This window comes from Urocitellus parryii, chromosome 10 (genome assembly GCF_045843805.1).
Source record: "Urocitellus parryii isolate mUroPar1 chromosome 10, mUroPar1.hap1, whole genome shotgun sequence".
In the NCBI taxonomy this organism is placed as follows: Eukaryota; Metazoa; Chordata; class Mammalia; order Rodentia; family Sciuridae; genus Urocitellus; species Urocitellus parryii.
This window is the reverse complement of record NC_135540.1, coordinates 74,052,515-74,078,046: the sequence shown is the minus strand read 5'-3', so window position 1 is coordinate 74,078,046 and position 25,532 is coordinate 74,052,515. Positions and strand designations below refer to the sequence as shown.

The 25,532-nt window shown below is 36.0% G+C and overlaps 1 pseudogene; it reads right to left on the bottom strand.

Annotated features, from left to right (window-relative positions):
* Positions 1-24,422, bottom strand: part of LOC144257168 (small ubiquitin-related modifier 3 pseudogene) — a 67,197-nt pseudogene extending 42,775 nt beyond the window's left edge.
* Between the last annotated feature and the right edge of the window lie 1,110 nt (positions 24,423-25,532).

The window sequence follows — 25,532 nt, the reverse complement described above, 5'->3', positions numbered from 1 at the left end:
GTTTGATCCTCAGCACCGCATAAATAAAATAAAAAGGTATTGTATCCACCTACAACTAGAAAAATATTTTTTAAAAATCTGAAAAATTGCTCAAGGGAAATCTGGTATAACACATCTCCAGTGTGTCCTCCTAACACACCTCCTGTGACAGATATGTCAATGACTATAGCTTAACTATATGTCCAAGCCTCCCCTTATTTAGGTGAGGCTATAACTCAACAATGGATGTAAGTGGAAGGTTTTGTATTTCATTTCTATACCCAGAAGATAATCTTATACATATATAACTATTTAGTAATTCACATTTATTCAATGCTGATTATGATTATTAGAGATACTTAGGTATTATGCCAAAGTCCTAAACCTCAAAGAGTATCAGGACTCAAGGGAGACAGATATAGAAATAAGCAAGTAAAGTATAACAATAATTGCTAATAATGGGAACATGTACAAGGTACTATAGGAATCCGAAGAAAGAAAAATTAAGTTTGCCTTGGGGAGACAGCATGACTTCACATTACAGAGGAACTTGTACTTGAGCTAATTAATGAAAGCAGGTAAAATGAAAAGATGTAGAGGCCCACTGGTTCAAAGGTATGAGGGTTTGTGGCTGGTTTGGAGAAGAGCAAAGTAATTCAGTATGACACATGGCTATGGAGAAGAGGACCTGGCTTAAGGCAGTGATAAAGAGGATACAGAAAGGAAACTATTCCATCAGAACAGCCCATCTTCTGTATCCAAATGTTCAACATCACAAATTCACCCATGGACCAAAAATATTTGGAAAAAAAATTGCATTGTACTGAACACATACAGACATTTTTGTTTTCTTGTCATTAACCCCTAAACTGAAGTAGGACACAGGCAGGATACCAAGGAATAGCAAGAAACATGTTTATTGGCTGCAGCCAGGTTCAAAAGGGGGGCTTTTTGCCTCCAAAATTACCCCCTGAACCCCGAGTTCAGAAAGTTTTAAAAGATTATATCCAGTGTGTAAGGGTAGGGGCTCAGGGGCTCACAATCTGTAGAACTTCACATAAAAAGCAGCTTTTTCACCTTTCTGAGCACCCAATTCAGGCCAAGCACACTCTCTGTGAAAATCAGTGTCTGGGAAAGGGAGAGTCCCCCTCCCCTTTCTTCTGCACCTAGTGGTTCTGCAGGACCTGATTATAGTCCTCTGTGATGCAAAGGCCTCTGTGTTGGCTCTAGACCCAGGCTGGAGGCATTGAGTCCCATTCTATCTCTGCAAACACCCCTCTACTTGAAAACTCTGTAGTAGAAGTTCTTGCTGATAGTCTAAGAACAATTATACTAAAGAGAATATTTGAGGGTCTCTGGAGAAGCTTAGTTATAGCAGGAGTCTTCTGGGAGGGGGCCTCTGGCCTGCTTCAAAACAACATACTAGAACAACTATTGACATACTTTTTGCATTGTATTAGGTATTTTAAGTAATCTAGAGATGTCTTAAGGTATACAGGAATATTGTATTGATTATATGTAAATACTATGCATTTTATATCATGAATTTGAGCATCCATGGATTTTGGTATCTATAGCAGTTCTGGAACCAATCCCCCACCTATACTGAAAACTGTACTGAGGAGTAAATGGAAATGAGTGATTTACTGAGAAATAAAGAAGATGGCAGTAGGATTATCCACAGCGAGACTGTAGTGGCATTATCTGAAAGGACATTAAGAAAGTATGTTAAGAAGTAGTTCTGTTTGAATATGAGCATGTTTGAACTGAGGGTTATCCCTGCATTTATGGTCGCTGAAGCAGTGGATTTAGGTAAGCAAATAGGAAGAATGTAGATCCTGGCCTTACTTTACCCCAGATGCTCAGCAACCTGATGCTGAGTACGAGCAAGATTTAGGGCCCACATCCAAGGGTGATCAAAACCCCAGTTGTTTGTAAAACACCTCCTCAGTAAACTACTAAGATATCTGGGTGATGAAGCATTTCTAAATCTCTGCTCTTGGGCATGTTAATCTTTTCTCACAGAATAATCTGCACCAAGGGAAAAAGAACAAGAAAATTCACTTGTGTTTTAATTACTTTTATCTAAGACCCAGTAGAGCAGAACTATTAAATGAAGAATATTGAACTGTGCTTAATCTCAACTATTTATTGTACCTTCCATATCAAACCTAGATGTCGAGGGCATGTTTCTCTTACTCCTCAGTACTTCTCATGGATGTGTTCTTTTCAAGTCTGAAAGTGTCAAAACTATTTTTGCATGGAGGGAGAAAAATAACTAGCCTATCAGGACACTCAACCCACAGCTCTGGCACCAGGGCAAGACTGAGTTAGCACAGTAGAAATTGCCTGGATGGATACTTCTATACATATAATGAATTCTGGCCCAAGGCTTTGTCCTTTAACCGAAAAATATTGGGCATATTACATGAAAATTGGAATTATTAAATTTGCATGGTAAATGGACATACTTGTGTTTACATTTGCATTTCCAAGGCTACCTTTTAGAATGAAAAAAGATAGGATATTGTGTTCTTCAACATATTAAGAACCACTAAAGTAGATGGCTGAAGCATTGCAAGATTCTTTTTTTTTCAAGATTCTTTTTGTGATCAAATATTTTCATGAACTACCTATTTGTTGATGTGCAAAGAAAAACATGAATAAATAAATATTACCTGTGTGATACTTATCATATATATTTGAAAACAAAAGAAAATATATTGGTGGAATATTGATCTGTTCAAACAATCTGATTTGAGTGATATATTAATCGTCCTCAATAATTAATATGAACACTATAAAGTACAAAAAAAGCTTTATTTAGAGTCTTTGGAATTGTAATTCGTGAAACACTAATTCCAGAAAAACTACAAGTGTGTTCCACAGATGAAAAAAAAAATTTGGATTTAAAAAGGCAAAAACTACAATGGTTGGTGTGGGCAAGCATTGAAGCCCACACATCAATAGCTGAGTTGTCAACTTAAAATTAGTCACAGCTGCTAGCTGCTGTGAGTCAGCAGTGTAAACACAGCCTGTTAGATGATCTCCACGCACCAGTTTAGAATGATCTCTCTCTGACCAAAGCCATTACATCTTAGGTAGAATTTTTCATGATTTCACAAGGCCCATTTACCAGTAAGACTGGTTAATCAAAATCCCTTACTTGGAGACACCATTTAGAAAAATAGATGCTATTTTTAAAAGTTACCTATGTTTCTGTTCCCCTTCCAAATTCACTCTCCAACTCTTCCACCCTGTTCTATTCCTGAGAAGTTCATACCTGTATGCCTTGTTCCCAGGATTCCTGACCCCCTTCTTTCAGGTGGAAGTCTCCCCAGTAAGAAACAACATAAAAAATATAGACAGTGAAAGGAAAGTCAAAATATTCACTCTTTGCCTTCCTCCCACACCCTCCCCTCCTCCCCGCCTGCACACACACACACACACACACACACACACACACACACACACACACAACTACCACCACCACCAGCAGCAACCTAGAGCCTCAAGTTTGTAGCAGCTGGATTTTTCCATTGCTATCTGCAACTCTTTGGGGGAAGCACATACTCTATGCAAGGAGTGATAATTCCCAGCTGTGGATGGTGCCAGGTGGTGCCCTGCTACTTGTTAATGTTCCTGGGCCCTTCCTTTAAGGCCTTCACTAAATTTTCTCATAACCCATTGAGTATATCTACTGCTTCTTGCTCAGACTTGACCATTGGAACCTCTATGACGATGCACTTTATCTAAAAGAGGAAGAACAAAATTAAACAATGTTGAGCTAGTTCTCCCATGACATCCTAACTTCTTATTTGTAAGTGGAAATAGGTTTGTTTCTTGATTACTCAGTGTATAGTAAGAACTCAAAAAAGTTCTGATTCCAAAAGAATGAGCCATAGAATAGGCATTCTGTGAACCACATACAAGTAAAATGAGTTTGGTGAGCACCACTGTGAAGCAGCTGGGACACAGGAAGAGCAGCAGCTGAGAGAAGGGGATTTCCAAAAGGGAATGAGGAAAGTGGAGAACCATCTATTCTGATTCCTGGAGGATACCAGAGAGAGGAATTCAACCACAACTCCACAGTTTTGCCAGGGCTCACTTTACATAGGCCTCATGTTCCCTAATGTTTTAACTCAACAGACAATGACTTCAAATAAGAAAAACTATTGGTCCTCTTTTTAAACTACTCTTTAATTTTTCTTAAATCAAGAAATTAATGCCAGTTTTCTGTTTTATTTGTTAAAACACAGACAAAATTTATTTCTCTTAGTAATAGTTTCCAAGATTAATATAGCCACATATGAAAATAAGGCAGTGTACAGGCATACATCAGTAACTGAGCTTCCTATCTGGTGATGCTATTGCCTTTCAACTTGCAACACATGCCACCTAGTGACATAATGTGGTCTTACTCCTTCGCAATACCAGAAAATACAGTGATTTCAACTCTGAAAAAAAGACAACTTGAAACTCTTGTTTTCCTCTTTAAATGAATTAGAATAAAGAAACTCCTTACATTATGCCATCACTTGGCACAAGTCTTCCACAGAATGGTACTGAATAAAGTGCTCATCTCATTATAAGTTAAGCTAATTAAAATAAATATTAAAACATAAACATTTTATTTTAAGAGTCTGTCTACCTCCTTTTTCCCCATAAGGTAGGACTAAAAGTCATCCAAGTAAATCAAAAGCAAATTCAATTGCAAATTAGCCATTAAGAATGTTCACAGTTCTTATAATAGTTAAGAATGCTTACGGTTTCATACACTTTTTGTGTTAGACATTACAAAAATATTTTATATCTTATTATTTAATTCAGAGAGAGAAAAAATAAATGTTCCACTTTTTTCTCATGAAAAACATTCTTTCAAATTCAACAAATATTTATTTTGTGCAATGTGTTGTTCTAGGTATTGAATTAATTTAAGACAATCAAACAAAATCTCTACCTTCATTTTAGTTATTAATTATATTTTTCAATAGTCAGAGAATTGTAGATTTGTACAGTTTAGAAAATCATGAAGATATTAGCTATTCTACCTAATTGTTTTATTTGTAATGTACAAAGAAGAAAACACAACTGCAACCCATAGAAACAGAAATGCACAAAAGCCCATGATTAAATATTCTCAATTCTTTGGATTATATTAAAGTTATATTTCATATTAGACCTGATACTTATTATACAAAATTAAACAAAAGTATAGACCCCAAGCCTCTGCTTCTTTAATTTCCATGCCCTCCCTGTATTGGTCTATCCATACTCTTGCCTGCCACCATTTTATATTCTTCTCAGTAAATCCATTTACTCCTCTCTTCTGTTCCAAGCACTAGGGTCTTGTACTGTAAAGTAACCTACTCCATCAGGGCCCTGATGCCTTTTCTGCTTCTATCCAGTCTCTCTTTAGCTTCAGGGTCATATCCTGCTTTATTTCTGCCTTAGTGAGTTTTCTGCTGAGTCTAAAAAGAAGTCTTAGAAGTCTACCTGAATTTGAATAATATCTCCCTACTCATCAGTTGAAATAATTTGCAGGATTCACATAGTGACACTTTATAGACCACTCATGAGTGTGACATCAACACCTTTGAACACTGTGCCTTTGGTGTCCTTTATCAGGATCCACCATTGCCTTTAGAGCCGTACCACTGCTCCATCTTGCTTTTCAGTGTACTAAGGCTCACTAATTTACAAGGTTCATAAAATATCAGCATATATAATAACAGAAGCTACAGTAGTGGACACAATAGCCCAGGACACATGTGAACAATCAGAAGATGTTCAGTATCTCTTTAGAGGGCCTCACCCTCTCACATTCCAGGCTATGACTTAGAAAGAGATGACTCAAATCCCAACTCCAAAACCTAGTATGTGATCAGAACTGATAATTCCAAGTCCTGTCTTTCTTGACCATACTTATTGATTTAGGGAGGATCCCACAATCCACATAAAGTTATCAGAAAAAAAGACAATCTCTTTGTCGCAGGTTGTTAGCTCTAGGCTAATGTAGACTTAAAACCATCAGTGGTCAAATTTGCAACAATGTGAGACCCAAAATATAGAGGAATTCAGAACAAACTATGATGACATTAGAGCTCATAAGTGAGTCCCACATCTAATCCTCTGTTATTGCTCTGAATTGAATTTTAATCACTAACACCTGGGCAGAGATCCTTGGTTAGTACCCATATTTTTTATTGTACATGAAAACTGAAAGCCAATGAAATGAAATATGTAAGTTGACTAAATATGTATAAAGTATATAGGTTGACCAAATATATATAAAGAGAAATATAAAGCTAAAGAAAGAAAGTTTCAAAAATGTTGCATGATAGATCAACCAAATCAAATGTTAAAAAAAAAGTCCATGTGGTATAAAGATAAAGAAGAATCTATTGGGTATGGAAATTAGAAGAAAAGGGGTGACTTCTGAGAGAAAATGGTTATGTACAGGTTTTTTTAAACATTATGAATGCAGAAAAATAGAATGGTGGTTATCAAAAGCTGGGGTGGTTAAGAGGGAGGGGAAAAAGAGGTGATGTTGATCAGAGAAAAAATAAGTTCAAGAAATCTGTTGTACAACATGTGACCACAGTTAATGGTGAAAATTATATCTTGAAAAGTGCAAACAAAGTAGATGTTTGGTGTTCTCATCACAAAAGTTATAACTATGTGAGTTAATGCCCTCATTAACTAGCTAGATGGAATCACTCCATAATAAAAACATCTTGTACTCAACAAATACACCTAATTTCAGCTTTTAAACAAAATATAAAAGAAAAAGCTTATAGGGGCTGGGGCTATAGCTCAGTGGCAGAGCGCTTGCCTAGCATGCGTGAGGCACTGGGGTGGATCCTCAGCAGTACACAAAAATAAACAAAATAAAGGCATTCTGTCCATCTACAACTACAAAAAAAATTAAGAAAAAGAGTATAAAGAATAAATGGCAAGTGAAGATGTAGAAATAGCAAGTGATTACTTCTCGAACAAATTGGGTGTAGTGGGTAGGGAGGCAGCTTAAGAGAAAGCAGAGGCAAGATTTGATGTAAAGATATTGAGGGGGACACTGAGCTCCGAGTTGTGGAGTTGAGGAAAGAGTTGTGGACATTAAGGAGTTGTGGACATTAGATTATAGGAAAGGGGGCTAACTGAAAGATTAAGAGAGTTTAGGCTTGGGAGAAGGTCTGAAGCCCTCCTTCTACACTATAAAAGGAAAAAAGAAGTTTTAAATAAAATTAATACTATTTGGAGTTTAAAAAAATAGACCATGAGGAAGTTAATACCTAAGAGTACTTACATTTTCAATGGATAAGTGAGAAAAGATTCTACTAAGAAGCATGTTGGATGAAATAAGGAGTCTATGTATCTGTAAAAGTTTGGAGCATTGATTAGGACAATGGAATACAGAAGTTAGTCATAAGAGATAGCTAAAAGAATAGTATTATATCATATGACAGTTTTAATCTGAAATGTTCCTCAAAGGCTCATTAGTTGAAGGCTTTATCCTCAGTGCAAATATGTTCATAAATGGGGCTTTGGGGAAATGATTGGATCATAAAGGCTTAAACCTCATCAATGGATTAATTCCTTGATGCAGTGATAATTGAAGGAACTATTGGGAGGTGGTGAAAGCTGTAAGAGGGTGGATCTAGTTGATGATCCTTGGGGATATGCCCTTGGGGTCAGTCCCTAGTCCTCTCTGTGCTCTTCCTCTTCCTCTTCTTTTTCTCTTTCTCTCCACACCCTGCCTCCTTCATGACCACCATGCCCTTCTTCATGATGTTCTGCCTTGCCTTAAGCCCAAAGCAATGGAGTCAGCTGACCACAGGCTGAAATCTCTGAATTGTGAGCAAAAATAAATCTTACCTCTTTTAAGTTGTTTTTCTCAGGTATTTGCCACAGTGATGAAAGGTTGACTAACACAGAAAAATGATGCCAAGAAATGAGGGTCATTGCTGTGACTATACCTGATCATGTGATTCAGAAATCTTTGGAACTTGTTTATCAGGAAATTTTGAAAAGGTTTGGGGTTGAATGCAAAAGGAACCCTAGAATATTGTAAAAAGAACTTAATGGAAAATTTCCAGTAGGAACTCAGAAGACCAGAATTATGATAAGAATGTGGTGAGTAAAGACCCGGTTCATGAGATTTCAGATGGAAATGAGCATTCTAGTGGGAATTGGACTAGAGAACATTCATGTTACATTCTGGCAAAGAATTTGTCTGTATTTTTTCCATTCCCTAAAGCTTTGTGTGAGGCTGAGTTTAAAGATGATGGATTTGTTTAACTGGCGGAGGAAATTTCACAACAGCACAGCATTCAGGTGGTGGCATGAATATGGCTGGCTGCTTTTAGCCAAATTTCCAGAGAGGATCAGAAGGAAGAAGAGCAGAAAGATTTGAAAAAATTGCCTTTTGGACAGAAAAGTGCATATAAAATTGAGGCAAAGGAATGTATAATCAGTAAAGAGATTAGTGCCATTAAAAAGAAGCTAAGTACTTTGCAACAAGACGATAGGAAAAATGTCTATGGTCATCTCAGGAAGTATGTAAACATGTACACTCTTTCAAAAAGCTTTTCCTTTAAGAAGAAAGCACTGTGGTGCCCTTATCCCACAGGGCCACCTAGAAAGTTGTTTCTCCAGGATCATTTCACTGGGCTCAGCTGCCTAGGCACTCAGAGGTTGCTACAGCTATGGTTCAAAGTACTGCTTCCCCTGCCAGCAGACTTGATTATCATTAATGTGGTGCTGGTTTTTCAGGAATGCAAAATGCTAGAGTTGCAGGTCATGGAGTCTTGTACCGGGTTTCAAAGGAAAGCCTGAGAGGCTAGGCAGTGTGTGATAGGGTCATACATAATCTGTGTGGGCAAACACTCAGAGAGTAATGTGTGAAGTTGTGAGTGAGGCCAAGGCTATAATGGAGACCCAAGAGGTCAGAGATAACAAGAACATGGAACATCTGCCAAGGAAAGCTGCAGGTAGTGAGCAAAGCCAGTCCAAGAAAGAGGCTAGGTGGGCCCCCACAGGCAAGGCCATAGGGCTGCCCAAGCTCTTTGGAGTTCACATCTTGCCACTGTGTGTCCCAGATACTGAACATGGAACTATAGGATTTAATGTTTGCCCTGTTGGGTTTTGATCTTACTTTGGTCCCATCTCCTTTCTATACCCTGAGCTAGTATATTGAAATTACATAACTGTTGTTTCCTCCCCCCAACAGGAGCTCACAACTAAGTGTTACCTCAAATCTCAGAATAAATATTCAACTGGACTATTGAGAGATACGAGAACTGTTAAGAATATGAGGACTATTGACAATGAACTAAATGTATTCAGCATTATGAGATGGGCAAAGCCTTTGGGGACCTGAGGCAGAAAATTGTGGTTTGGATCTGGAATGTCCCATAAAGGTTAATGAGTTAAAGGCTTGGTCCCTAATTCAGCATTATTCACAGGTGAGGCTTTTAAGAAGCGACTGGATCATGAGGACCCTGACCTCATCAGGTGATTGATTATTGATGGGTTCATAATTTGAATGGACTATTGGGAGAAGGTGAAAACTACAAGGAAGGAACTAGTCAGAGGGAATAGGCTCTTGGAGCCATGATCTTCATACATATATCTTGTCCCCAGACCCTTCCTCCCTCTCTCCCTCTCTCCCTTTCTCTCTCTCTCTCTCTCTCTCTCTCTCTCTCTCTCTCTGTCTTTCTTTCCCTGTTTCCATGAGGTGAGAAACTTTGCTCTTCCATGTCCTTCTACTATGATGTTTAAACTTGCCTCAAGCCCAAAGCAATGGAGTTAGCAGACTATCAACTTAAATCTCTGAAACAGTGAGCCAAAATAAGGCCTTTCTCTTTTAAGTTGTTGTTCTCAAGCATTTTGTCACAGCAATGAAAAATTAAATTGCATGTCATTAAATTCCAAAGAAATATTCTAATGAGCCAAAATCCATTATTGCAAAACTTGATTTCTTGTTATAAGAATAAAAAGGGAGACCAGACTGTAGAGAGATTAAAAAAATATTGGAAGAATCAATATGAAAATAATAATTAGCACAAAATTTATCCATATGTATTCATTAATTCAACAAGTTGTTATAAAGAGCATACTACATGCCAGGTACTATTTTAGGCAACTGGAGATTCAGTGGCAAACCAACCATAAATATCTCTGCTCTCATAGAGTTTACATTTTAGTGCAAGAGACAAATTATAAACACACAAGCAAATAATATATGATGTAATATGAGATACTGAGAGTTTCAGAGTTCTCTGATGAAAACTGCATCAGTGTTTAAAGGATAGAAAGTGGCAGGGAATTTTTTCCAAGATGACAAATGAGCAGATAGCAAAATAAGTAGAGAGCCATGTGAAGAACTTGAAAAATGAGTGGTCTAGGCAAAACTAATAGCATATGCAGACATCCAGAAATAGGAATGGGCTAAGCATGTTTGAGAAGCAACCAGAAAGTCATGTGGCTGGATCAGCTTGAAAGCGAGAAACAATAATAGGACATGAAGTTGAAAAAGCAGCCAGATCACAAACAGGAAGTAGGAAGAACAAGTTTGGCTCTACATATGACCTGAGGGATTCTGAACAGGAAAATGACATAAGAACAGCTACTGAGTCCAAAAGGATCAAGCATACAACCAGAGAAATGAAAAGTTGTGCTCCATTTGTGTACAAGGTATCAAAATGAATTCTGCTATGGTTTATAACTAATGATAACAAATAAAAAATTAAAATAATTTAACTCATTTAAAAAAAATGGATCAAGCTGCTGTACATTTGTCAGGGGGCAGGAGGCATGTGGAAAATCTCTATAGCTTCTGCCCAATTTTTCTATAAATCTAAAACTGCTCTATACAAGTTATGTCTATTTAAAATGTATATTAATTATTAGTGAAATAATTAATATTCTTATTAAAGTATGGAACAAGGACAGCAGTTAAGAGGTGGTTATAAAAACAGAGAGGAAGGTTTGATGTATGGGTGTGATTCCAGGGAAGAAGCAGCAAGAAAATGATGCATAACACTCTCCACGATGTTTAAAATCACAGGACTGGATGAGAAAATGTAAATGGAGAAGAGAAGTCGTCCAAGGACTGAGATTGGGATATGCCATCATCTGACTAGAAGTCCTATAAGAAAAAAAATATCTAAGAGTAAAAAACAATTAAACAAAAAGGGGAAGAAAGAGCAAAAGAAAGTCAAAGCATTGTGAGTCTTTCGTTTTACATTAGTAAATCAACAAAGAAAAGCAGCAGTGGGCTTTATAAGTATGTTTAATCATTTTACCACGGACAGAATACCATTAAGAAGTGAAGCTAGCCAATCCCTAAAAAACAAATGCCAAATGTCTTCTTTGATATAATGAGAGCAACTAAGAACAGAGCAGGGAGGAAGAGCAGGAGGAAAAGGTTAACATTAAACAGAGACATGAGGTGGGAGGGAAAGGGAGAGAAAAGGGGAATTGCATGGAAATGGAAGGAGACCCTCATTGTTATACAAAATTACATATAAGAGGTTGTGAGGGGAATGGGAAAAAAAAACAAGGAGAGAAATGAATTACAGTAGATGGGGTAGAGAGAGAAGATGGGAGCGGAGAGGAGGGGGGATAGTAGAGGATAGGAAAGGTAGCAGAATACAACAGTTACTAATATGACATTATGTAAAAATGTGGATGTGTAACCGATGTGATTCTGCAATCTGTATTTGGGGTAAAAATGGGAGTCCATAACCCACTTGAATCTAACATATGAAATATGATATGTCAAGAGCTTTGTAATGTTTTGAACAACCAATAAAAAAAGAAGTTGTCTATGAAACATGTTAGACATTCAAACAAATTATACAGGAAGAAATTATGTATAATTGATTTAGGTCAATTATCATTACAATTGTCATTAATTTCAGTTCTTTGCAATTTCTTTGTTTTAAAAGTCCTCTTTCATACCTCCAACTACTTAATCATCCCAGTATTGACCAGTGTTTATTATACATCATAATCAATGATAAAAAAAAAAAACTTAAATGCCACTACCCTCCAAAATAATGCACTCTTCCAAAATCACCTCATAATATAAATAATCTGCTGTCAGCTGGCATTTTTCCTTAGACAAAGCAAGATCACATATTTCCTTGCTTTCAACCTTAATAGGTAAAAACCTTGTTTTTAATACATTTGCTTGTGTATTAGTCAGCTCATGCTACTATCGCAAAACACCACATACTAAGTGGATTAAACAACAGAAATTTCACACAGATCTGGAAACTAGGAAGTCTAAGACCAAAGTTCCAGAAGATTCCGTTTCTGGTGAAGGCTCTGTTACTGACTAGCAGCAAATAATTCCTGTGTCCTCACATAGCAGAGAAAGAGAGTGTTCTCTGGTATCACCCAATTCTGTTGGACCAGAGTTCCATCCTTATGACCAATTTATCCTTAACTTACTTCCATATTCCAAATTCAGTCATATTAACTGACAGTTTCTTCCACATATGCATTCTGGGAAGACACAGTTCAGTCCCTAGTAGTCCCATTGATTGACGTATAAATTTTACACATGAGTACACATGCACACATACTTTGGGTATATGGCACAAAAGGACTACACTTCCTGGAGCTAAGGTTTTAAATTTGTTCATACAGATACCAACAGAATTTATTATGCAATCACAAGTGCATTTACCTAGGTCAGCAATTTGAAAGTAATAAAGAATTTTAAATGTACTTGCTCGATGATTTTAAAAATGTAATTTGTGAACAGATGAATGGATGCAGAAAATACAACACAATGGAATTTAATTCAGCTACAAAGAATGAAATTATTTAATTTTTAGGAAAATGGGTGGAACTGGAGACAGTACATTAAGAGAAATAAGCCAGACTCAGAAAGTCAAGGATCATATGTTTTCTCTCATATGTGGAGACTAGAGAAAAAAAGGGGATAGAGGAAAGGGATGTCATCAAAATAGAAGGGAGAAAAATGGAATACAAGAAGGGGGCAAAAAAGAGAAAGGATGGGAGAAAAAACGGGAGGTGACAAGGAATGTTATGTACATATAAGAATATATCACAAATAATCCCACAATTATGTGTAACTATAATGCACCAATAAAAAAATGTTTAAGTGTCTCTGATAAAATAAATAAATAAATATTCTGATGACTACAAAAAACAATGAAGTTCAGGTTATCTGTGACAGGAGATAAGAATAGCATAGATAAGTGACATAATATAAAACAAAAATAAACTTACTTTATTCAATTTTTTTATAATTTTTCCTATAGACTTCTCTCTCTTCTTGATAAAAATGCCTAATCTTTTAATGAAATTATAAAAAATAAATTATAAAGAATGCTTATTTCACATTCATATTTTAAGCTTTCTGTGGTATACCCATTAATCTTTCAAAAAACAATACAATGGGCACTCTATGAAAAAAAAGAAGAAATTTACCAGAATTGATTCTACAGTTGTTCAAAACAAGGATGAATCTTTTATCCACTGTTACATTTTCTTGTCTAGACCTTGCCTGGTATATAGGTAGTGAGTGTTACCAATCTATCTACACACATACACATGCACATATGTATGCACACACACACACCCACACACACACACACACACACACACACACACACACACACCACCTTTTTAATAGATCAATTAAGGAATGGAAGAATGAGAGCATTATGGTTTGGATGTGAGGTGTTCCCCAAAGCTCCTGTATTAATGCAGGAATATTCAGAAGTGAAGTGATTAAATATGAGAGCTGTAACCTAATCTGTCCATCCTAGTTTGAATGAACTGAATGAATAGTAACTATATGCAGGTGGGTTATGGCTGGAAGAGGCGGGTCACTTGGGTTATGCCCTGGGAGGGCTCATCTTCCCCTCCCTTGCTGCTTCCCAGCTGCTATGAGGTAAGCAGTTTCATCACCTGGCCCTTCTGCCATGATGTTCTCTACCTCATCTTGGGTCCAGACAGAGCAATGGACTCCAATAACCACAGACTAAACCTCTAAAACTATGAACCAAAATAAAGTTTTCCTCTTCCAAATTGTTCTTGTTGAGCATTTTGGACACAACAACAAAAAGCTGACTAACACAGGAGAAATACTATGATTTATGTGGATAATCCACTAATTAGACAATCCATTGTATTCATAATTCAACTACAGTATGACATCACAATTTAAGGACATATTATAAAAGCTATGCCAATTGATTCTTTCTTGCTATATTTTCATTTTGTTTTAAAATTTGCCTTTACCATGCCAAAGATAAACAACAGTGTGAATGGGGACTGAAAAACTTTAGGTGATAGGAAGGATTTACACACTCTGTTAGAATTTCCCAATTGTGTAGAGTTGAAATATCCAGTGTTCCCGGGCATCAAAAGAACTAAAGCATTGATTCTGTGACATTCAACACTTACTGACTCTAGTCCCTCAATGCCAATATGTGTCATGATGGTTTATTGAGCCCAGGATGTTCCAGGAGAACAATGGACTCCTCTCTGCTCAAAGACTCTGGAAAATAAGTGAATTGGAGAAGAGAGCTCTGTGTCAAATAATTTTTGAAGACATAATTTTGTCTCTTGGAGTTTTAAAATGTCCATTAGCACATCAAAGACTAAGAAATACCAAATATATTTTCTCTATTGTGTTTAATTTTCTTAACGTTGTGCTTCCTGTGCTTCAGATTGCTTGGTGGCAACTCAGCATCATTCTCAGCTTTCCAGTATAATAGGGGCTGGAAGCCAGAGAATATTTCCCAGAATCCTTTGCCAGTATGATCTGGATTATATTACCAGTGAGAAGCATTCACACAAGATTTAGAAGGCAGAAGACAGAGCAACTGTTTTGCTCTGTTAACACCATTGGAAGGTACATGAGCATCAAAAGATATGAGTCCTTTAGATTTTAATTGCAAATCACAAACCTCTCTTTAAGTTATGTAAAATACTTATCGAATCTTTACTAAATGCTTTTGTTTTCTAAAAGTTTTACAAGTATTAACCAATTTAACCTTCACAACACAATGGGTACTGTATGAAAAAAGAAGAAATTTACCAGAATTGATTCTACAGTTGTTCAAAACAAGGATGAATCTTTTTTCCACTGTTACATTTTCTTGTCTAGACCTTGCTTGATACATAGGTAGTGAGTGTTACCAATCTATCTACACACATACACATGCACATATGTACACACACACACACACACACACCTATTTAATAGGTGTGATTGTATGATTGTACAATTTTGTATGATTGTTTTGATGATATCTATTGATATTTACTATGTTAGAAGCTAAAACTGAGAAATTTATAAAATTTTTATTTTAAAATGAGGGGTTTTTAAATATTTTTTAGTTGTTGATAGGACTTTTTTTTTGTATGTGGTTCTGAGAATCAAACCCAGTGCCTCACACATGCTAGGCAAGCACTCTACCACTGAGCCACAACCCTAGCCCCTTAAAATGAGTTTGTTTTTAAGTTCATTCAAAATAATAATAACACAAATTACATGTTATTATAAAAACTATATTTCCAAGACAAAAAAATACAGTTTTATTACTTTACATTTTTAAAAATCTTTATATAGTAAATAGCTTTGTAAAAGAGATCTTCACTCTACATTCTACATTCAATCTGTTGCAATATTGTTTTAGTTAAAATATATGAAGAAAATGCATCCTCACATAGACCTATAGTTTTGAAGAGCTTAATAGCTTCTTCAGACAATTATAGATACTGTTATTTATTATTATAAGCAAAACTTGACAAGTGATGTTTTCCTAAAGATCAGTTGCAATATAGAATCTAAAACTACATTGTTGAATTTTTAACTCAGATACATTAAATTTCATTGTGTTATGGTTCAGATAGGATGTGTCTCCCAAAATTGCATGTGCAAGACAATGCAAGAAGGTTCAGAGGTGAAATGATTAACTTCTGAGAGCTTTAACATAAGTGAATTGATCCACCTATACAGATTAACTGGGTCATAACTGCAAGTAGGTAGAGTGTAGTTGGAGGAGATGAGTCAGTAGGGGTGTGACTTTAGGGTCTATATTTTGTCACTGATGAGCCAAACCCATTCTTTCTACTTCCTGATTGCTATGCCTTGAGCTGATTTCCTTCTCTATCCCTTTCCACCATAATGTACTGGAGTTGGTCATCTATGGACTGAGACATCTGAAACTATAAGCACCAACAAACTTTTGATTCTCTAAAATTGTTCTTGCAGGACTTTTGGTCACAGTGACCCCAATTGACTGACAAACAATTGGTTTGTTTTGAATTTTGAATGGATATATTTTACACCTGCATTATTTTATAACATCATACATTGGTCATTTGGAAAACATCAGAAAATTTGGAAAACTCATTAATTTGATGAGTTATACAGGTCACTCAAATAATGAGAAATTTTATTCCACAAAAATCACAGTTATTAATATTACTGCTAATGTTATCAGAAATGTCTCTTAGTATAGGAAAATGTTTTATCTCATAGTGACAGATAAAAGTTTTCCAAATTTCTGGGCTGGGGATATAGATCAATTATAGAATGCTTGCCTCACATGTACAAGACCCTGGGTTCTATCCCTAGCACCTCAAAAAAAGACTGTTTTCCAAATTTTTAATTTTCACTTGAAAGCTCAAGTTTTTTTATTATTCACAAATACTGTGATATGTGAGTTGTTTTCCTTGAAATGACAGGCTCACTTTCTTTTTGAGAACAGATCTGCCAAATTCTAATCTGAATGACCATAGTTTTCCTCTCTAGAGTAAAAATAGTGCTTCCCTTAAAAAAAGAGGCAGGAGGTTTGGTCGATTCACCTCAAAACAAGTTTATTTTCTGAAGAAAACTCATTTTGGTATGAAGTAGAGTGCTTTATGTATTTTGTTGCAATTGACATTAAAAAGATGTGTACTCAAGGGCTGAGATTTCATAAAATAAATCATCTTTACCACTTCATAATGAATGTCCATGAGAAATGCTTGTACTTCTGCAAGTGTATGAGGACAAAGAATTGTAAGACCACTCACATCACTTAGCATCACTGCTTTGATCCAGGTAAAGATGTCTTGTAACTTCTGTACAAATGTTGACATAATGACAGGTAAATAATATGTGAATATTGTTATGAAAGAAGTTTTGACCTCAGAGATACCTTAAAAATCATGGGGATTCCTAGGGGTCTGTGGACCACACTTTGAGAATGCTCTAGTCCTTCCTATAATATTACAGTCAGACTTTCCTAAACTATTTCTTTTCTCCTGATTCATTGTTCTCCATCACCTATAGCCAGATTTAAAGGCTGTATCAGGGGCTGGAGAGTATTGCTCAATGACAGAGTGCTTTCCTACCACGAGTAAGACCCTGGGTTTGATTCCCAGCACTGAAAATAAATAAAATAATTAAATAAAGTAAAGGACATGTTATACCATGGCACCAATTTATCTTTCCAATCTAACTTGCCTCCCATACCCCTCCCTCTACAGTCCCCAAATACTACTCTATAAGCTGGTCTGGTCTGTTCCCCAAATTTCCATTTTCCCTTTGCTCTGATATTACATACATTATTTAATCATGTAAACATCCCATGATGATATAGTTTTAATCTGTAATTTCCCCTAATGCCCACATGTTAAAACTCTTGATCTTCAGTTTGGCACTACTGGAAGGTAATGGAAACATTTATGATGTGGAGCCTAGTGGAAGAGTCCAATGGGGGTACTGCCCTTGAAGGGGACATTAATATTTTTCTCTCTCCTTTTTGTTCCCAGCCACGGGGAGTACAGCCTTCGTGGGCCTGTGCTTAACCCTGATGTGCTGCCTTGCCACAGGCCCATAAGCAGCTGAGCCAACTAACTATGAACTGAAATCTCCATAACTGAGCTAAAATAAATCTTTCCTCTTTTTAAATTAATTAACTCAGGCATTTTGTTATAATAATCAAAAACTGACTAACACATTCACCTTTTATCAGTGGCATAAAATCACAACCAAAGCTCACTGTCCTCAATAATGACCTTCTCCAAGTGATTTGTCCATCCCTTAAATTCAACATTTATAGTTTAAATCATTCTTTGAGCACTTCTCACGTGGTCTTTATTTTAAAATATCTTTTATATTGATTTTACAAAATAGTCCACTTTTATAGGCTGGTGCTTTGTCTCTTCAGTTCTTTAACAGCTGTGATATAAATCTTTACACCCCATATAATGGGAATACATAGGACTCAAAAAGAGTTGAACTGATGGTTGTGATTGTCTCAGTCATCTGATAAAAGCCAACCTTCACAGTTTGTAAGAAATAATTTGCTATCTCATCGCTGATAAATATTCTTTATGGAATGTCATATGGAAAGGAAAAAAAGGCCATAATTTTTTAGTCACAATTATTTATGCTCACTAGGACTATACTGTGTGAGACAGATATTTCTTAAGAACTATAACTTGACAATGAACAAACACTTGTTGATAAAATATTTGATGGTCATTCCTACAAATGATAAGCATAGAGTGATTGTCCTGTGGTATGTGCTCTTAGCTAGTGATCTTCTAATTGGTTATCTAGTTAACTAGGTGTCTAAAGATCATATGATTCCTATGCTCCTAGGCATATTCCAACAGCTTCTGAGGGTTTTCAAAGAAAAACCTGAAAGGAAAGTGAGAAAGTGAGAGATGGGGGAGCGAGAAATGAAGGACAGAGACCAGGCGAAGATCCACACAAAGGTTAAAGGCCATCTCTCTCTGTAGAGAGAAGAGAGGCCCCTAGATGTCTGGGTATTCAGCTTTTGTGGGGTAGGGGTTTGGGAGTTGTACTTGTGGCCTATGGGATAGTCTCGGGTGCTTGTGTCAGAGCTAGGCAGGTGGGGAAGAGCATGGGATTGGCTTAGGTCGATGGCACCATGGGGCTTTCCAGAGTCAAGGGATTGTGTCCTTCTGGGATTGACTTAGGGTTATGGTACTATGGGGTAGGTCACTAATGGGGGTGGGGGGACTTCGGGTAAGAGGAAGTACAGGAAAGCAAAACTTATAGATGGCTACTCCACTGTTAAATCAATACCCTATAAAACCAAACAAAAAGATGCTATAGCCATTGTAAGTGTTCAGAGTGTTTTGTCTTCCAAGCAATAGAATTACATCTTACTTTCAGAAATTATTATTGAGAAGCCTTGAATTTCATAACACTTTGAGGTTCTCATCAAGGCTATCAGAGTACACAATGAATTGTATATTTCAGTGATCAAAAAATGTTTTTATAAACCTTGCCCTCTTAGGTGAACAATTATTGGAGAAAAACATTCTCCAGCCTGATTTGAGTTTCAAAAGCTAGCAATAGAAAATCACCATGACAATAGTTTCTAATCCCCACCTCAAATCTGTACTGAAGAACCCAGTAAGTGAACAGAATGAAGTGTGATACAGAGCAAGGGGTGTCATGGAGGTGCAGGGGGTTGGGTATTGAGAGACATTGGAATTGACACTTAAAATTTCTGAATATAATTTAATTCTCTTAATAAAGCATATTCACATACACAAACCTCTTTTTGTGGCTACTCTGATACAGGCAGGGGCTGGAGGTGTTAGCACCACTTTCTGCTCTCAGTTTCATATGTGAGGGCATCTGGCCTGGAATTGAGTCAGGACTATCTCTTAATGTCAGAAGCAATAGTAGAGAATAAATTTTCATTTAGATATATTCAGACACCTATTTTTAATAGTCCACCAAAAAAAAGGTTAACACCAAATAAATCTTGAGGAAATAATATTATTTTAACAGTAACCACCTGTTACATGTTAAAAATGCAGATTCTTAGGCACTACTTCAAATCTAAAGAATCTTAATTTCATGAAGTAGGGATTGAAATCCATTTGTCAAGTTCTATAGGTATTTTACACATTTTCACAACAGGTCATAAAGCTTAACAACAACTGAAGTGCCCATCTGGAGCTCTGAAGAGTAACCTTCATTCCACAGAAATCCTCTCCATCTTGACCAAATGGCCATGATCTAACTCCAAATGCAACTCCCAACTCATTAAAAGTCTAGGGATCTAAAATCAATCATTGGTTAGAGTATCTCCTTGGGCAAATGTTACTGTACTTACATGGGGTCAGTTGGGAAAGTGTTAAAATAGTAAATAGTAGACCATTCTAGATTTCAACATAAGTTTATAAATTCAGCAATTTCCCATTGGGTTATCTGCTACATCTCCCATGCCTCAGAGGATGGGTCAATGGGAAGTACTTGAAAAACATTCATTTATTCACTTTTGGTAATACCCAGAAAATAAGTCTTCAACATCATTAAATGCATATTGCAGCAATCAACTTCCTTTGAGAAAATTTTCATTCTCCACTACCTCCATTTGGAGTCAGAATAGAATCCATTAAAATAGCACTTTTCATTATAAAACATTAAATAGTAAAATGTACAGGAAAGCCATAACTTCAGGTGCATCTAACCCTAGCAAGGATTAATAATGGCTTGTAACTACTATTTTAAGATCATCAACATAACAAGATTTTTTCTTATTTTACCATGATAATATACATAAAAATTGATAAATCTAATGTGTTGCCTTAGGTAAACATTCTCATAAGATCATGTTTTACTCTAACATTTGATAGCTATCAAAAAGGTCCAATTATAAGAAATCTCAAAGATAAATAACAGAACAAATATGTTGCACATAAATTATTCAAGTCTTGTCTCATAGTTTCTCTTGTATGTCACAACAAAATAATGCTAAATTAGATACCTAGGGTTTGTCACTAAACTCCTTTCCTAGATCCAGTAATTACTGTTGACACTAATGTCATCACTTAGTTGAAAAACATTTTGTTTTCCTGTGGAGATAATATTAAAATGTTATCAGTTAAAGCAATAAAATTAAAGCAATTCATAAACTTATGAGACCATTTTATTACTTGGCATTTTAAAAGTTTTCAGTAAGTTCTTCTAAAAGACTACAGGGATTTAATAATGGCAACATGTTTTCTGCAACGTCTAAACATCACAAGTAAAGTACTCTGAAGATCACATAAGAAAGTAAAAAGAATTGTTCACAGGAGCTGTCCCTATGCTATTAAATGTGAGCCTGGGTGATTATAACCTGTGTTAGTTTTCCTTTGCTGGGACAAAATACCTGAGATAAATCAACTTAAAAGGGGAAAGATTTATTTGGGCTCATGGATTAAGAGAGTTCAGTCTATGGTTGCTTGTCCTTTGGGGGCCTGTAGGAATGCAGTTTATGCTGGCAGAAAGTTAAGTGTGTGGGAGACCAAAGCTGCTCACCTCACAGCAGCTAGGAAGTGAAGAGGGGAAGAGAGGGAACAGGATTCTAATAGCCCCTTTAAGCACATGCCCCCTGTGGCCTCACTTCCTTTCTCTAGGCCCCACCTCCTGAAGGTTCTGACACTTCCCAATAGCTCTCCAGGCTGACATCAAGCCTTTAGCACATAGCACACCAAGATGTTAGGGGACTTTTACCATCTAAATCATAACACGACCTCTATATATTGGTACATAGTTGTCTTGGGTAGCTTGTTGTTTCCTTCTTAAAATCTTCTATACAGGAGTCCTCTAGGGACTGGTCACTGAACATAACTACTGTTTACATTCTCAAATGCTCTCATTCACCCAACATTCATATGACCTAATTTACAGCAATTCAAGCAGTTGCCAAGGTGGCCATCAGATCTCTGTACATTAGCAATCAATGATAAGAAAGCATCACTAATATCTCAAGTAGGAAGAAAAATATCAGCTGCTTTTAAAACCATGTAAAGTACAGCAACCCATTAAAACCCACATAAATGTGTTGACAACAGAGAAAGATTTGTTTTAGTGACTTTATCAGTCATCATTAAATAAGAGCACAAACTTAGCCCTTAGGTATAATGATAAATAATTAACAGTTCTCAAAGAATTTAACACTAATTTGAAAACAATTGTTATATAATATGCTGATTACTATAGAAGTGACCAATGAATCTTAACCACATTTTTGTGATTTAAGAAAATAAATGTTAATAGCATTATTCCAATTCTACCATATGGTATATCATAACAAACAAAGGAAAAAGAATAACCTCTAAACTAGATCTGAAATTGAGCATTTATCATGTTTAAAGAGTTTGTCAAACGTTTAGAAACTTGTATTTTCATCCAGAAATTTTTATCTCAACAGATTATTGAAATACATGAAGGTGTTAAGAATTATATATAACCCACATTACTCTAGTTAAGGATTGTGTAAGGCATTGTTATTGTTACTTTTGTATATATCTTTTTAAATCACCTGTATAGATCTTTTGAAATTACTTTTTCATACTTTATTTATTCTTTAAAGATCCTCATATGAGCTGGACAGGAAAGATGTTATTATTTATTTTTCTAGGGAAAAGCCTAACAGGAAAAAATTTTTGCAAAATCTTTGTGTGAGTAAACTCGGTCTGCATCAGGATGATAGATTCAATTCAGCCTAAAGATCTAAATATTCTTACTTCCAGATTTTTCTACTCATATTTCTACAACCAAAGAAGTTTGTAAGAATCATAAAATTATATGGATATGTAAAGTATCAGTCATATTTATAAAACAGGAAAAACAGTCAAGTTGGGAGATTATTACTTATCAAAACAATTCCCAGAAGATTCCTGTAAAGAACATTTTAAGAGGGAAACAAGAAGTTAACCTAAGACACTATGTACCAAGGAGATTGCTGGGCACTATTACTAACACCCCTGGCATATCCCCACATGGTCTAGGTTGCATCCCACAAGGATACACCAGACACTCTAGGTCCAGACACATAAATGCCACGACACAACTCTGGGGTCCTCTCCTCCTGATTCCTTCTGCCCGTTGTTCTATTTGCTCAATTCATTTCCCCAAACCCAATTTAGATATCATCTCCTGAGAAAAATGTTTTTTTTGACTCCTGCATACAATAACCTTCATTGTGTGTTATTCATACATATGTAAGAACATTAACTACTTTAATTGTAATTGATTTATTTCCTCTACACTTTGAGCTTTCTGAAGACAAGGAGCCCTCTGATTCATTCTCATAACTCTACTACCTAGCACAGTTCCAGGGACAAAAGAAATGTTCAATGCATATTTGTTGATTGAAGTATTAATAGGCAAAGTAGAGGACTTTGTAACCATAAGAATGTTTAAATGCAAATATACTTCTAAAATATTTCTATACAGTTTTAAAAAATGATATATTTTCATTATTCTTTAAAACATTATTTTTGCAATCTTGTTTTCAACCTATTTGTTCTGCCATTGATTAAAGAACTATTTAGAAACTTTTCACACAGCCTAAATTATGATGAATTGGCCATTAGTACCATCCAAACTAATGAAGTATGTGTGTTTCTAAAGGGAAAAGAGATACAAAGAATTGTCCCAAAATACATTAAGTAGCTGTTTGCTTTTAATAATCAGAAAATCAGATTTAACTACAGTATTTAATGTTTCCATCTTGTTACCAAGGATATGCATTTGCATAATCTTGCTCAAACAAAAAAATCTATGCCATAAAATTAAAATTTTATAAAGAATTTTAAAAGGTAGATTCTTTTTTAAAGTTCCAAATATCAGTGAGTATCTTTTACAAAGTATCAACAAAACATACCAAAAAAAAAAAAAAAAAAAAAAAACTTCTATTAGAAGAAAAAAAGAAATAGGCCTCATTGACTTGTACTACTTTTTCATCTGTGCTGCCTTAGGGATATATACATTTTCACATTTCAAAACTTACAAAGCAATGACAAGGTAACAAGATTTTCTCAAAAAGTGTCTCTTCTCTACTGAAATCAAAAGGCATGTGACTTCCTATACTTCCATGATTTTTTCCAACTAAGATTATGATTCTAATAACTTCAACAATATCAACAACATTAACGATACAAGAGTTATTCTTTATGGAACTTTGTTTCATTTATCGGGTTCTCTCTTCCCCCATGATCAGCAAATGATCTGATCACCCCTAAAGCAATTGCAGCTAATGGACCAGCTGTCATATACCAGCAGAGGGCCTGAGGAGGACTGGCAGCCTTCATCTGGCCCTCGTCATTTTTAGGACAGTTTGACAGAATAAGAAGAAAAGAACTATCAGAACAACAACCAAAGCCCACAGGTAAATATGCAAACTAGCCAAGAAAATACTTACCAGTTCTGGGGCATGTGTGGTCGAAAGCTGTCGCTACCAACCCTGGCAGAAGGGCTTCTTTGAGGGCAGAGTGAAGGGTCAACATTTTTGGCCTTAACTAACAAAACACAAAGAGAAGAAGACAAAAGCAGCTCCTTGGGTTAATTATAGTACAAAGACCATCCAGTCTTCAGCTACTGGGGCTGTGGACCCACCTGCTGATTCCTCTTCCTTCTCCCTCATGGACTGGGAAAGCAGCAAATCAGAAGCAGGTATAGATGCCCCCCACCTCACTGCTAATTTGTTGTAGGTTGGCAAGAAAAAAGCAAGAGAAGATTAGTGCCATCCTCTTCTTGCCTTGCCAGGGTTAATACTGATAATTATTTGGTCACTGGCTAGTCCAGCCTCAATAATTGCTACCTCTGCCTTCTCTCTCACATTTGCATTTGAATTACCTTCCTCCTGACACTGAAATGGCTCAGAGCTTTGTTTTGCTTGACCTTGTGTTGATAACATTCACTTCTTCATAACCAGTCAGTATCTACCATCTGTGCCTTCCTTGAAGGGTGCCTGGGAAATGTTCACCTGTCTCAACAGATGTTTAAAAATGATCAGGCTTTTTTTCTTCTATAAGCATGAATGCATATCATCTAAACTTGTAAAATACATGCTTATGTATATGTGTGTATACATATATGCTTGTAATCTGACTGTAGATGCCTTTTCTTGAATAATTGCAAGTTGTTTCGCTAGTGATCATTTGGCTTTAAATGTTTTTGTAAGCAGCATGTTCTTGTTTTAATGTACAACAAGAATTCTAGTTCCATCTGTAAAGGAAGTTCTTAAATTATAACATATTTATGTGGTGAGTCTTGATAGCTAAAAATGTCAAATTTCAGGCTTCGCTAACAAATGTGATTTGCCAAGTTCTCTCATAGTATTTGAGACACTAAATTAGATGCTTCCTAGAGTCAGAAAAATGACAGTACTTCCCCTTATTGGGTTTATGTTCTAACAGATGCCACCATCTGCTATTTATTCTCCTTATTTTGAATACAGTATCACACAGACACAACAAGTTTCAATGAATTTTAAAAATTCCATGGTTAACATATTCCACAGAGAGAACTTGGAAAGTTTTAGAGGAAGTGAATTGTTCACTTTTTAATTCATTTAGTTGCAAGGCACTCACACAGAGGATTTAGAGAATAGACTCTGAAGACAAGTGAATGCAGACCTTACCTAGCTCTCACTCAATGGATGTGGAATTTAACTCTCAATTACTCCGATTACAAAGTGGGGAAAAAAAATTCATACCTACTTCTCAGAGTTGTGGTTAAGGACTGAGTGAGC